Raw genomic sequence first — 9,402 nt, 5'->3', positions numbered from 1 at the left:
CAAGACAATCACATGAGCCCAAGAGTTAGAGGTTGCTATGAGCGATGATGATATGGCACTTTTCTGAGGGTGACAAAGTGAGACACTGTCTCATAAAAAAAAAAAAAAGATTTCTCTCATAGGTTTTGCACACATTTTGTTTAAGAATTTAATATTTTTGATGCTATCAAATAGCACTTAAAACATTTCAATATCTGGTACAAAACTGCTTTTTGTGAACCTGTATCCTGTAATCTTGTAAAACCCATTCTGGTACCGTCCTTGTTTGGTTGAGATCTGTGGTCATGTTTGAATGAAGTTGTGCTTTTTCCTTTCTAATCTGTATGGCTCTTTTGTTTTTTATTTCGCCATATTGATATTTTAGTTCTACATATGCTATAAGCCCCATAATATGTTGTCATTTTTTTTCCTTTAGTAGTCAGTTATCCATATTTTTTAAAGGATTTTTAAAACTAGGTCCTCTCCCTTGCCTTTAGATTTTTATCCGGTATTATACTCCTTCCTTTTTGAACTTCTTTCAGCATTTCTCATAATACACGTCTGCTGGCTTTAGTTTCTAACAATCTGTATTTTCCCTTAAATTTTGAAAGCTATTTCCCCAGGTAGAGTTCTCGACATGTTTTTTTAAATACTCTGTCTTGCCATCTTCTCTATGGCATGGTTCTTGATGAGAAATAATCTTCATTTCTGTACTTTTTACATGTCTTTTTCTCAAACTAAGATGTTTTTTAATCTCTATGGAGTTATTTGTCAATTAAAGAAAATCTTAAAAAAATTTTAATCGTTGTTTTTTAGTAATCACGATATGCCTCATATGATATTTCATTATGCATATTCTGCTTGGAGTTTGAGTTTCTTGAATCTGTGGATGCATAGTTTTGATCAAATTTTAAAAAGTTTCAGTCTTATCTTTTTTTCCCCATCTTTCCTTTGGAGCTCCACTTACCCATTGTGGCTTGACACAGTCTGTAGGTACCTGCTACTTTGTTCTTTATTTCTCCTCCCTTCCCTTTTCTCTTTGTGCTTCACTTGGAATGGCTGCTATTGCTGTATCTCCAAGTTCAAGTTCTGGTTTATTTTTTTGTCAGTTATCTCACCTGACCCGCATTTCATTCAGTTTATCTTTTGATTCATTTATTCTGTTTTCATCACTTGAATGTGCATTTGGGTCTTACTTATGGTTCTTTGTCTCTTCACATTTTTCTGGAATACGTGGAACATTCTTTTAATAGCTATTGAAAGATAATTTTCTGTTCTATCATCTCTAATGTTCTGGGAATGTTTTCTGTTTTATTGATTTTTCCTGGTTGTGATTATAGTATTGGCTTCTTTCCATGCCTAGTAGTATTACAGTGATGCCAGACATTAAGAATTCTGCGTTCCCCGTTGCTAGGTTTTACTGTATGAATTGTGTAAATCCCGTAGTGTTGGGTTTTGTTATGCCAAGCTAACTTTCTTGGGCTCAGTTAGGTTCCACTGGGGCTTGATGTAAAGCTCTGCTAGGGCAGGTCTGCACAAGGCTTCAGTCTAGACTAACGGAGCCCTGCCTGTTGGCTAGGACCTTACTGAAGATTCTCATCATGAGATTCTCTTACTGTGAAGTGGCTCTTCCCTGGCTGGAGGGAACAGGAACTGTTGTGAGGGTGGTTGTTTCCCCCACTCAAGGTAGCACAGATGAGCTAAGTTTAAGGGGGCTACTCCACTGACCTCTGCAGCTCCCTCGCCTGCGGATTGTAGCCTCCAAGGCTGCTGCAGATGGGCCTGCCTGCGGGGCTCCCCTGGCGTCACTACTCTGAGGGTCGCAGCCTGATGTCTGGTGCCTGAAAACTCTTGTTTCATTTATTTTGTTTTGGTTTTCTGGTTGTGTAAGCTGAGGATCAGTAGATCCCCCTTTAACTGTCTTGGCTGGAGATGGAAGTCTTGAGACCATAGCCTTCGCCTCTGGCTGTGCCCTTCTCAGCCTGTGTCTTAGAGATTCTTCCACTTACCTGTCAGAACGCTGGGCTGGCAGACAGGGCATTTGGGTCCTATGATTCCCAGTTCTGCTGGGTTTTAGGGCACATCTCTTGTGTAGAAAATGAGTCCATCAAGGCATGTTCTCAAGTTTTTTTGTTTATTTTGATTCTATACGGTAACACTTGTTCAGCATTTTCATTCATTGTAAGTTTCTTTTGAAAGTGTCATTCCTTCTGTGTTCTCTTTGGTTGAGCACCTACTGCCTGCTGGGCACTACTCTGGGCACTAGGGTCGCGGCACCTTGTGAAGCCCTCAGTCCTGCTGTCATCACAATCCCTGCAGGGTACCTCTGTGGCCAGTGTTCACAAGAAAGAAGCCACACGTCTGGCAGAGGCTGGCACCAGAGACCGTCACGAGAGACCCACCTTCCCCCAGGGGGGCAGGGGTGGGTGCGTTTGGACACTGAACACAAGGTCAGGTGGGAGGAGGAGAATATAAATGAGTGTCCCAGGCCGTGGGAGCAGTAGGCCTAAAATCATCAAGATGGGGGATTTTGGCTCAGTGCCCATGCTCAGTGGTTAGGGCATCAGCCACATACACCTGGGCTGGCAGGTTCAAACCTGGCCCTGGCCTGCTAATCTACAATGACAACAACCACAACAATAGCCAGACGTTGTGGTGGGTGCCTGTATCCCAGCTACTTGGGAGGCTGAGGCAAGAGAATTGCTTAAGCCCAAGAGTTTGAGGTTTCTGTGACACCACAGCACTCTACTTAGGGTGACATAATGAGACTCTATCTTATAATAAAGAAAAAGGACTTGGGTACATTTGAAGAATAAGGACCCTGTGACTGAAGCTTAGAGGAGGAGATGGGAGAGGTTTCTTTGAAAATTAACATGTGGGTTTCCTCTCTAGCAGTATAGCACAGTGCAAATGTTCAGAGTCTGAGTTCAAATTTGAGTCTGCCATTCTGTGTAACCTTCAACTTTCTTAACCTCTTTGAGCTTCAGAATTTTTTTAGCATGAGGATGATATGGTTATCAAGGTTTAACAAATTACTACTATACAGAAGGCTCTTAGCACAGTTTCTGGCTTATTGAAAGTAACCAATAAAGGTAAATTATCCAGTATTTTATGGCTTATCTCTTTTATTTCCTTGTTATCATTAGTGCAGTTTTACATAATTAGTGTAGTAGGATTATTAATACTCTACAGTAATAACTATTCTTTGTGGTTCTTTAGTTCTCTGACTAATGGTTTCTTCAAGAGTAGATATTTTTGGTTACTTTAAAATAGGAAGTTCTTAACCATGGATATACCTAGCAGCGGTTCTCAACCCGTGGGTCGCGACCCCTTTATAACAATGAAAATACATCGCGGCATTAAGAAGGTTGAGAACCACTGCTGTAGAGGGTCTTTGGAAACTCCTAATCTGTATGAAAAGGTTTAAAACTTATTTTTCTTATTTTTTTTTGATACAGGGTCTCTCTCTGTTGCCCAGTGGCTTGATGATACCTCACTGTAACCTCCCATTCCTGGCCTCAAGTGATCCTCCTGTCTCAGCCTCCCAGAGTGCTGGGATAAACAGGTCTGAGCCATTGCACCTGGCCTCTGAAAAGTTTTGAGTGTGTATGTCTGAGTGGCTTCGGTTTCCAAAGCTATCTGTGTCCCCAAATTTTGCTTCACTGTAGTGTTTTTAAATCTACTACAGGCTGGGTCCCCAGCTGCTCTGTAAATATCTGTGGGATGGAGGTGGCGTGTTCCTCCTGGCTCAGAAATGCACTGAACGTACCTCACACCAGGTGATTTTCATTGGCTGTGATCCAGCGTGGACTTGTTCATCGAAGACAGTGATGGTGCAGAGAAGTGACATATTTATTTTGCACATTTTTCTGCAAATGTATAATTCTTTTATTAAAATTCTCTGAGTAAATGTTATGCAGTATAAATTTTTAATAAGCTTTTATTACTAGTCTAAAAGAATTAGTTGAGAAAAAACGTGGTTGGTGTTTCAAAGAAAAGAATATAGCCATAGACTTGTCATCTCTTTAAACTCTTGCCATGCGAGGTTGCAGTTGACCTTGGTTTTCCTCTCTGCCGGGTGGGGTGCCTCTGCTTCTCATGCCAGCACTGCTCCTCGCCCAGCTGCCTGGTGTTCAGAGTAAGGGACAGTAGGGAGGGAAGCAGTTGCAGCTTTTTAGCAGGCGCAAGTAATCTTTCTGGAACTGTTGATAACAATTGAGGCAGTTCTCTTGCCAAAACTAGCCTCAGGGAAGTCCTCTGCAGACTGTTTGTTTTTCTGGAACCCAAATGGAAAGGTTGGGTGTGGCCAGTAAGAGAAGGAGGGCTCTGCTAGGTGTGTCTCTTTACTGTGCGTGGTTGCCAGCCAGGCTCGCTCTGAAAACAATTCTCTTAATAATTGCCCTTTGAATCTAGGCGGTTCTTACCTGCCTTATCCCTTCAGTGGGTGCCCATTTCCTCAGGAGCGGGATGAGATGTCTGCTTAATAGGAAAAGTTGGTTATAGCAGTGACTCTTATACCTATAGTTCTAAAACTTCGAATTTTAAGATAAAAATGTGTATTTATGTGCCGATCCTCTGATCTGAGCCAAGGCCTTGTCTTTATTTCCAGGGTCACTGTCTCCTGTGGAGCGAGACTTGCGCCAGGCAACGTGAATGTAGCCCTTACTGTTTTTTTGCATTGTTTACAAAACTCTCCATTTCTTTTACCCAACCCTAATTTGACAGCTGCATTTTAGTAACTCATCTTTATTAAATCTTAAGAACTCAGACTAATGTTCAGAAATAGCAACTTTCTTTTGATGGTTATACATCATTGGTTTATACGGTATTTCACTAAGTTACTTAATTAGAATAAAAAGGACAATGGGCCTAGTGTGGCTGGGAGCACACAGAACTGACTCAGCAGGTGACTCTTGGGAAGGACAGCTGTGCGTGAACCTGCTTCTGGTTAGGGCCAACTGGGTGAGTGACTGAGGGAAAGTCACTTAACCTTTGTAGGTATTGGTTTGCTCCGCTGTGACATGAGGGTTAGGATGTCTTCACTTGGTTGAGTTGGTGTGGGGACTAAATCACCCATGCAGAGCTCCACCCTGGCCAGTTACCTGTGCTGGAAAATGTAGCCATTATTGTTAACTATCCCAACAACTCCTCTTGCCACGATCCCTCCTGGAGAGGAGCCTCTTAACTGCGTGCTCAGCGTGCCCTGGGACCAGGCAGTGTGTTTTACAGAGTGGGTGGTTGGGAGCTTCTGCTCTGTTGGAGCTTCCCTGGTGAGATGAGTAGCCTTAAAATGAGTTTATGCATTATGTGTTGAATGAGCTTCTACCTAATGTGCTAGGGATGTTATGCTTGGTTTGGAAAGTCCAACAGTAGCTGGATACAGTGCTGCCCTTGGGAGCTTGACCCGCAGATAAATAGTTAATACTAACACAGCAGGAGGTTGGCAAGGTTGCCACCACCAGGAGCACTTGAGATGTGAGGAGAATGGGCAGGGAGGCTTTCTACAGTGGCTGCACCCTAGCTGAGACCTAAAGGCTGGATAGGAGAGAGTAGGCAGAGAACAGCATTTGTTGATTGCCTCCAGGGATGTGAGAGCCACCGGCAGTTCCTGCAGACCAAAGCATGGGGTGCGTAAAGGGTGGTGTCAAGGTTGGCCAGGTCCTGCCGGTCTTCATCTGCGTGAACTTGCATGTTCCAGCGTCCAGTTGGTGCAAGGATGGGGTGTTACCCTCACTCAGGGTGCACACGTGAAGTGTCGATAGGGTAAGTAACTTGCTGTAGCAACTCAGCTGGTGAACAGCGGTTGTGGGATTCACTCCACTCTGCTGGTGTATTCGATTCCCGAGCCCATGAGCTCAGCTCCACTGCTACAGCGGAGGGAAGAGCAGGGTTAAAGATGAAGAGTGAGGGTGCTAACTGGCTCTTTGGGGCCCAAGTAAGTTGACGGAGGCTGTTAGAGACATTGTGTGAAGGAGTCTGGTTGGATGGTGCCAGGACACAGGTGCAGATGGGTGGGGATCGATGACATGGAGGGCTGAGGCTGTGTCAGTACACTCAGGACGGCTAACATGGGGGTGAACTGCCTAACCTTCTCGCTTATAGGGTCAAACTTACTTGTTTTTCCTTTGACTGTTTTGAACCTGGTTGGAGAGCACTACGTGACTATTTTTCACAGAAGCGAGACTCTTTATTCACTTGCTTCTGAATTTCCCGGTGGAGGAGTGGTTCTACCCATGCTGGTGAGAGGTGACGTGTGTAGCCACTCTTCCTGCCTCTGGTCCTTACCACTTTTCTGGGGTTCTACCACTGCTCACTTCATTCAGGTGAATGCTCAAGTTTGCAGTTCCTAGATGCCTCAGCTGGAAAGGGTCGCAAAGGTAGAAAGTGTGTGGATGTGGCCATGCCTTTGACAAGTGTGACTTGTCACAGTTGATGTACACCTGTGACTGTAATTTTTTTTTCCTTTTCCCACTTAGATGGGTTTTGAAGATTATGGTCCAGACTGTGACAACACGAGGGTAACAGCCTTCTTGGGCATTCTCGGCCAGGATAACCCGCCTCCGCTCGCTTGCTCGGAAAAATGAGCTTTCAGTGAGACCATCTTCAGCTGGTGAGCTCAGCCGCTCTGCTGCACATTGGCAGGCCTCTGTTGTGTTTGGTTTAAGCTGACACTTGTGGCCACCTCTGTGATAGCTTTGAGGAGACTCAGGATGATGAGCTGGAATACAGGCTGTCCTCCGGGTGCTGGGCTTCTGTCCAAATGGCACCATTTTGTTAGGCTCCATTATTGCGTTACTGTTTCACTGACCATCTGGTAAGCCGAGAAGGAAAGGTGATGAAATTTCATGGTGTTTAAGTGATTAGGATTGCTAACTGGGTTTGTTTTGCATATGCATTGCTCAGGAAAGTAAAATGCATTGCTTAATTGAGAGGCACCGGGAGTGTCAGTGGGACGCTGCATCTGCTTGCTTTGGTTTCGAGCACACTGTGCGTCGGGACATGCTCTGCGGTAGCTTCTGGTGTTGGCAGGGTTGGACTCTCCGCTTGGACCACTCAGAAGATGACCTTTGTCTCCTGAAGAAAGCAGAAACTAAGGCATCCATTCCCATTTGCTGTCTGCCCAAACCTCCCCGAATGTGAAAGTGTTCTTCCCTCCTCTTGGTCTGCCCCTCCGAATGGTCCTCTGTCCCTGCCTCGATTCCTCACCTCCTGGTTTTCCTTCCATCTTCTGTGTCTTACATGGCTTGTCTCTTGCTCTCAACTGTCGTCTGCACTTCTGTTTCCTCACTGCACTGCTCGTCTGTAAGACTGGATGACACTCGTTGAGTCTCTTTCCTTACCCCCATTTTCTCTCTCTTTTTTTAGAGACAGAGTCTCACCTTGTTGCCCTCTGTAGAGCACTGTGGCGTCACAGCTCACAGCAACCTCCAGCTCCTGGGCTTAGGCGATTCTCTTGCCTTAGCCTCCCGAGAAGCTGGGACTACAGGCGCTCACCACAACGCCCTGCTATTTTTTTGTTGCAGTTTGGTCGGGGCTGGGTTTGAACCCGCTACCCTCGGTATATGGGGCCAGCACCCTACCCACTGAGCCCCAGGCGCTACCCTCCCCTTTTGTCTTTTTAAAAATTATATTCTATCCCAAACATAGGATAGACCTTTGACATCTACATGTATGAAGTCACAAGTCCATGACGATGTTCAAGGGTGAGCCCAGTTACTGTCTCCATAGGTAAGGAAATGATGGGACTTTGAATGGTATCTTTTTTTTTAAATTATATTTTTTATTGTTTGGGATTCATTGAAGGTACAAAGAGTTAGGTTACACTGATTGTATTTGTTAAAGTCTCTTATAATTTTGTCCCTGCCCCAAGAGGTGTGAATGGTATCTCTGATGAAAAGTTCTTAAATCTCGTTTTTTATAATTCATCAACTTTTTCTCTTATGGTTAGTGCTTTTCGTGTTATGTAAAAGAAACTTGGTCCTCTCCCAAGGCCACCGGGTATTCTCTTGTCTTCTAGTTTTATTGTTTTATTTTTCACATTTGGATCTACAACTCACCTGAAATTACTTTTATTTATGATGTGAGGTAGGGATCAGATTTTGTGTCCTTTTGTGTGGAATCTGTTTGGCCCAGAACCATTTATTGAAAGGACTGTCTTTTATCTATACTGTGCCCTGCCACCCTTCAAATCGAGTATCCACATCTGAGCGCTCTGGTCTGTTGATCTGTCTCCGCACTAGCACCAGCTCCACACTGTCCTTACTCCTGCCACTTCATCAAAGTCTTACTGCTGGCTCGGCCCCTGTGGCTCAAGTGGCTAAAGCGCCAGCCACATACACCTGAACTGGCGGGTTTGATCCAGCCCGGGCCCGCCAAAAACAACAATGATGGCTGCAACCAAAAAAATAGCCAGGCATTGGCACCTGTGGTCCCAGCTACTTGGGAGGCTGAGGCAGGAGACTTGCTTGAGCCCAGGAGTTGGAGGTTTCTGTGAGCTATGATGCCACAGCACTCTACCCAGGGGGACAGCTTGAGGCTCTGTCTCAAAAAAAAAAAAAAGTCTACTGTCACGCAGAGCCCACTGCTTTGTTCTTTTTCAACATTGGCTTGGCTGTTCTTGGCCATTTACATTTCCACATACGCTTTGGCACCAACTCATCAATTTCCAAAAAAAAAATCTGATCTTCATTAGGGTTGCATTGCATTTATTAAATTAATTAAAGAATTGGTGTCATTCCAATATTCAATCTTTCAGTCCTTCCACTGGTTTAGATTTTCTTCAGTTTCTCTGGTTGTTACTGTGGCTGTGTGTGCTCCTATCCGTACACGCATGCACACACAGGTAATTATGAGATCGGACAGTTTGAGAACTCCTCCCAGGAAAAGTGCTGCATACCTCACTGCCCAGTCTTGCTCCGGTTGCCTCTGACATACTCCCCTAGGGAAGCTATGCACCCACAACGCAGTTGGGTGGTAGCACTTTCTCTAGTATGAGTTTGTGAACCTAATCGTCAGACCCTGTCCTGTACATCCTTCTTGACTTTTTCCTAGGTAAGTGTGTATATAGATGAATGTGTTTACGTGCACATGTCCTGCACATAGATACCTAATAGAATTCATGGTAAGAAATATGCATATCATGGGTAAGATTCTTCCTTTTCCCATTTAATGTGTGATGGGCAGCTTTCTAAATTAGTACATGTCTAAAGGCACCTTTACAAATGGTGGTATAGTATGTCCAGGTACAGATATGTCATGACTTATGTAAGCTTTCCTTTACTGGTAGGTATTAAGATTAGATTGAGATGGTGCCAATGGCTGCACACTCCAGAGGGCTTGCCATGGGCTTCTGCTGCTGGGAGCTCTCTGCAGCTGTGTACCGCGTCTCCCTAACACTCCTCCAGGTAGGCATGGTTCATCTCT

General features: G+C 44.6%; 1 pseudogene; it reads left to right on the top strand.

Annotated features, from left to right (window-relative positions):
* The first annotated feature begins 7,666 nt into the window (after positions 1-7,666).
* LOC105886768 overlaps positions 7,667-9,402 on the top strand; it is a 50,532-nt pseudogene continuing 48,796 nt past the window's right edge.

Source organism: Otolemur garnettii, unplaced genomic scaffold, assembly GCF_000181295.1.
Source record: "Otolemur garnettii isolate 467f Iridium unplaced genomic scaffold, OtoGar3 scaffold00023, whole genome shotgun sequence".
In the NCBI taxonomy this organism is placed as follows: domain Eukaryota; kingdom Metazoa; phylum Chordata; class Mammalia; order Primates; family Galagidae; genus Otolemur; species Otolemur garnettii.
This window is presented reverse-complemented; position numbering and strand designations above follow the sequence as displayed.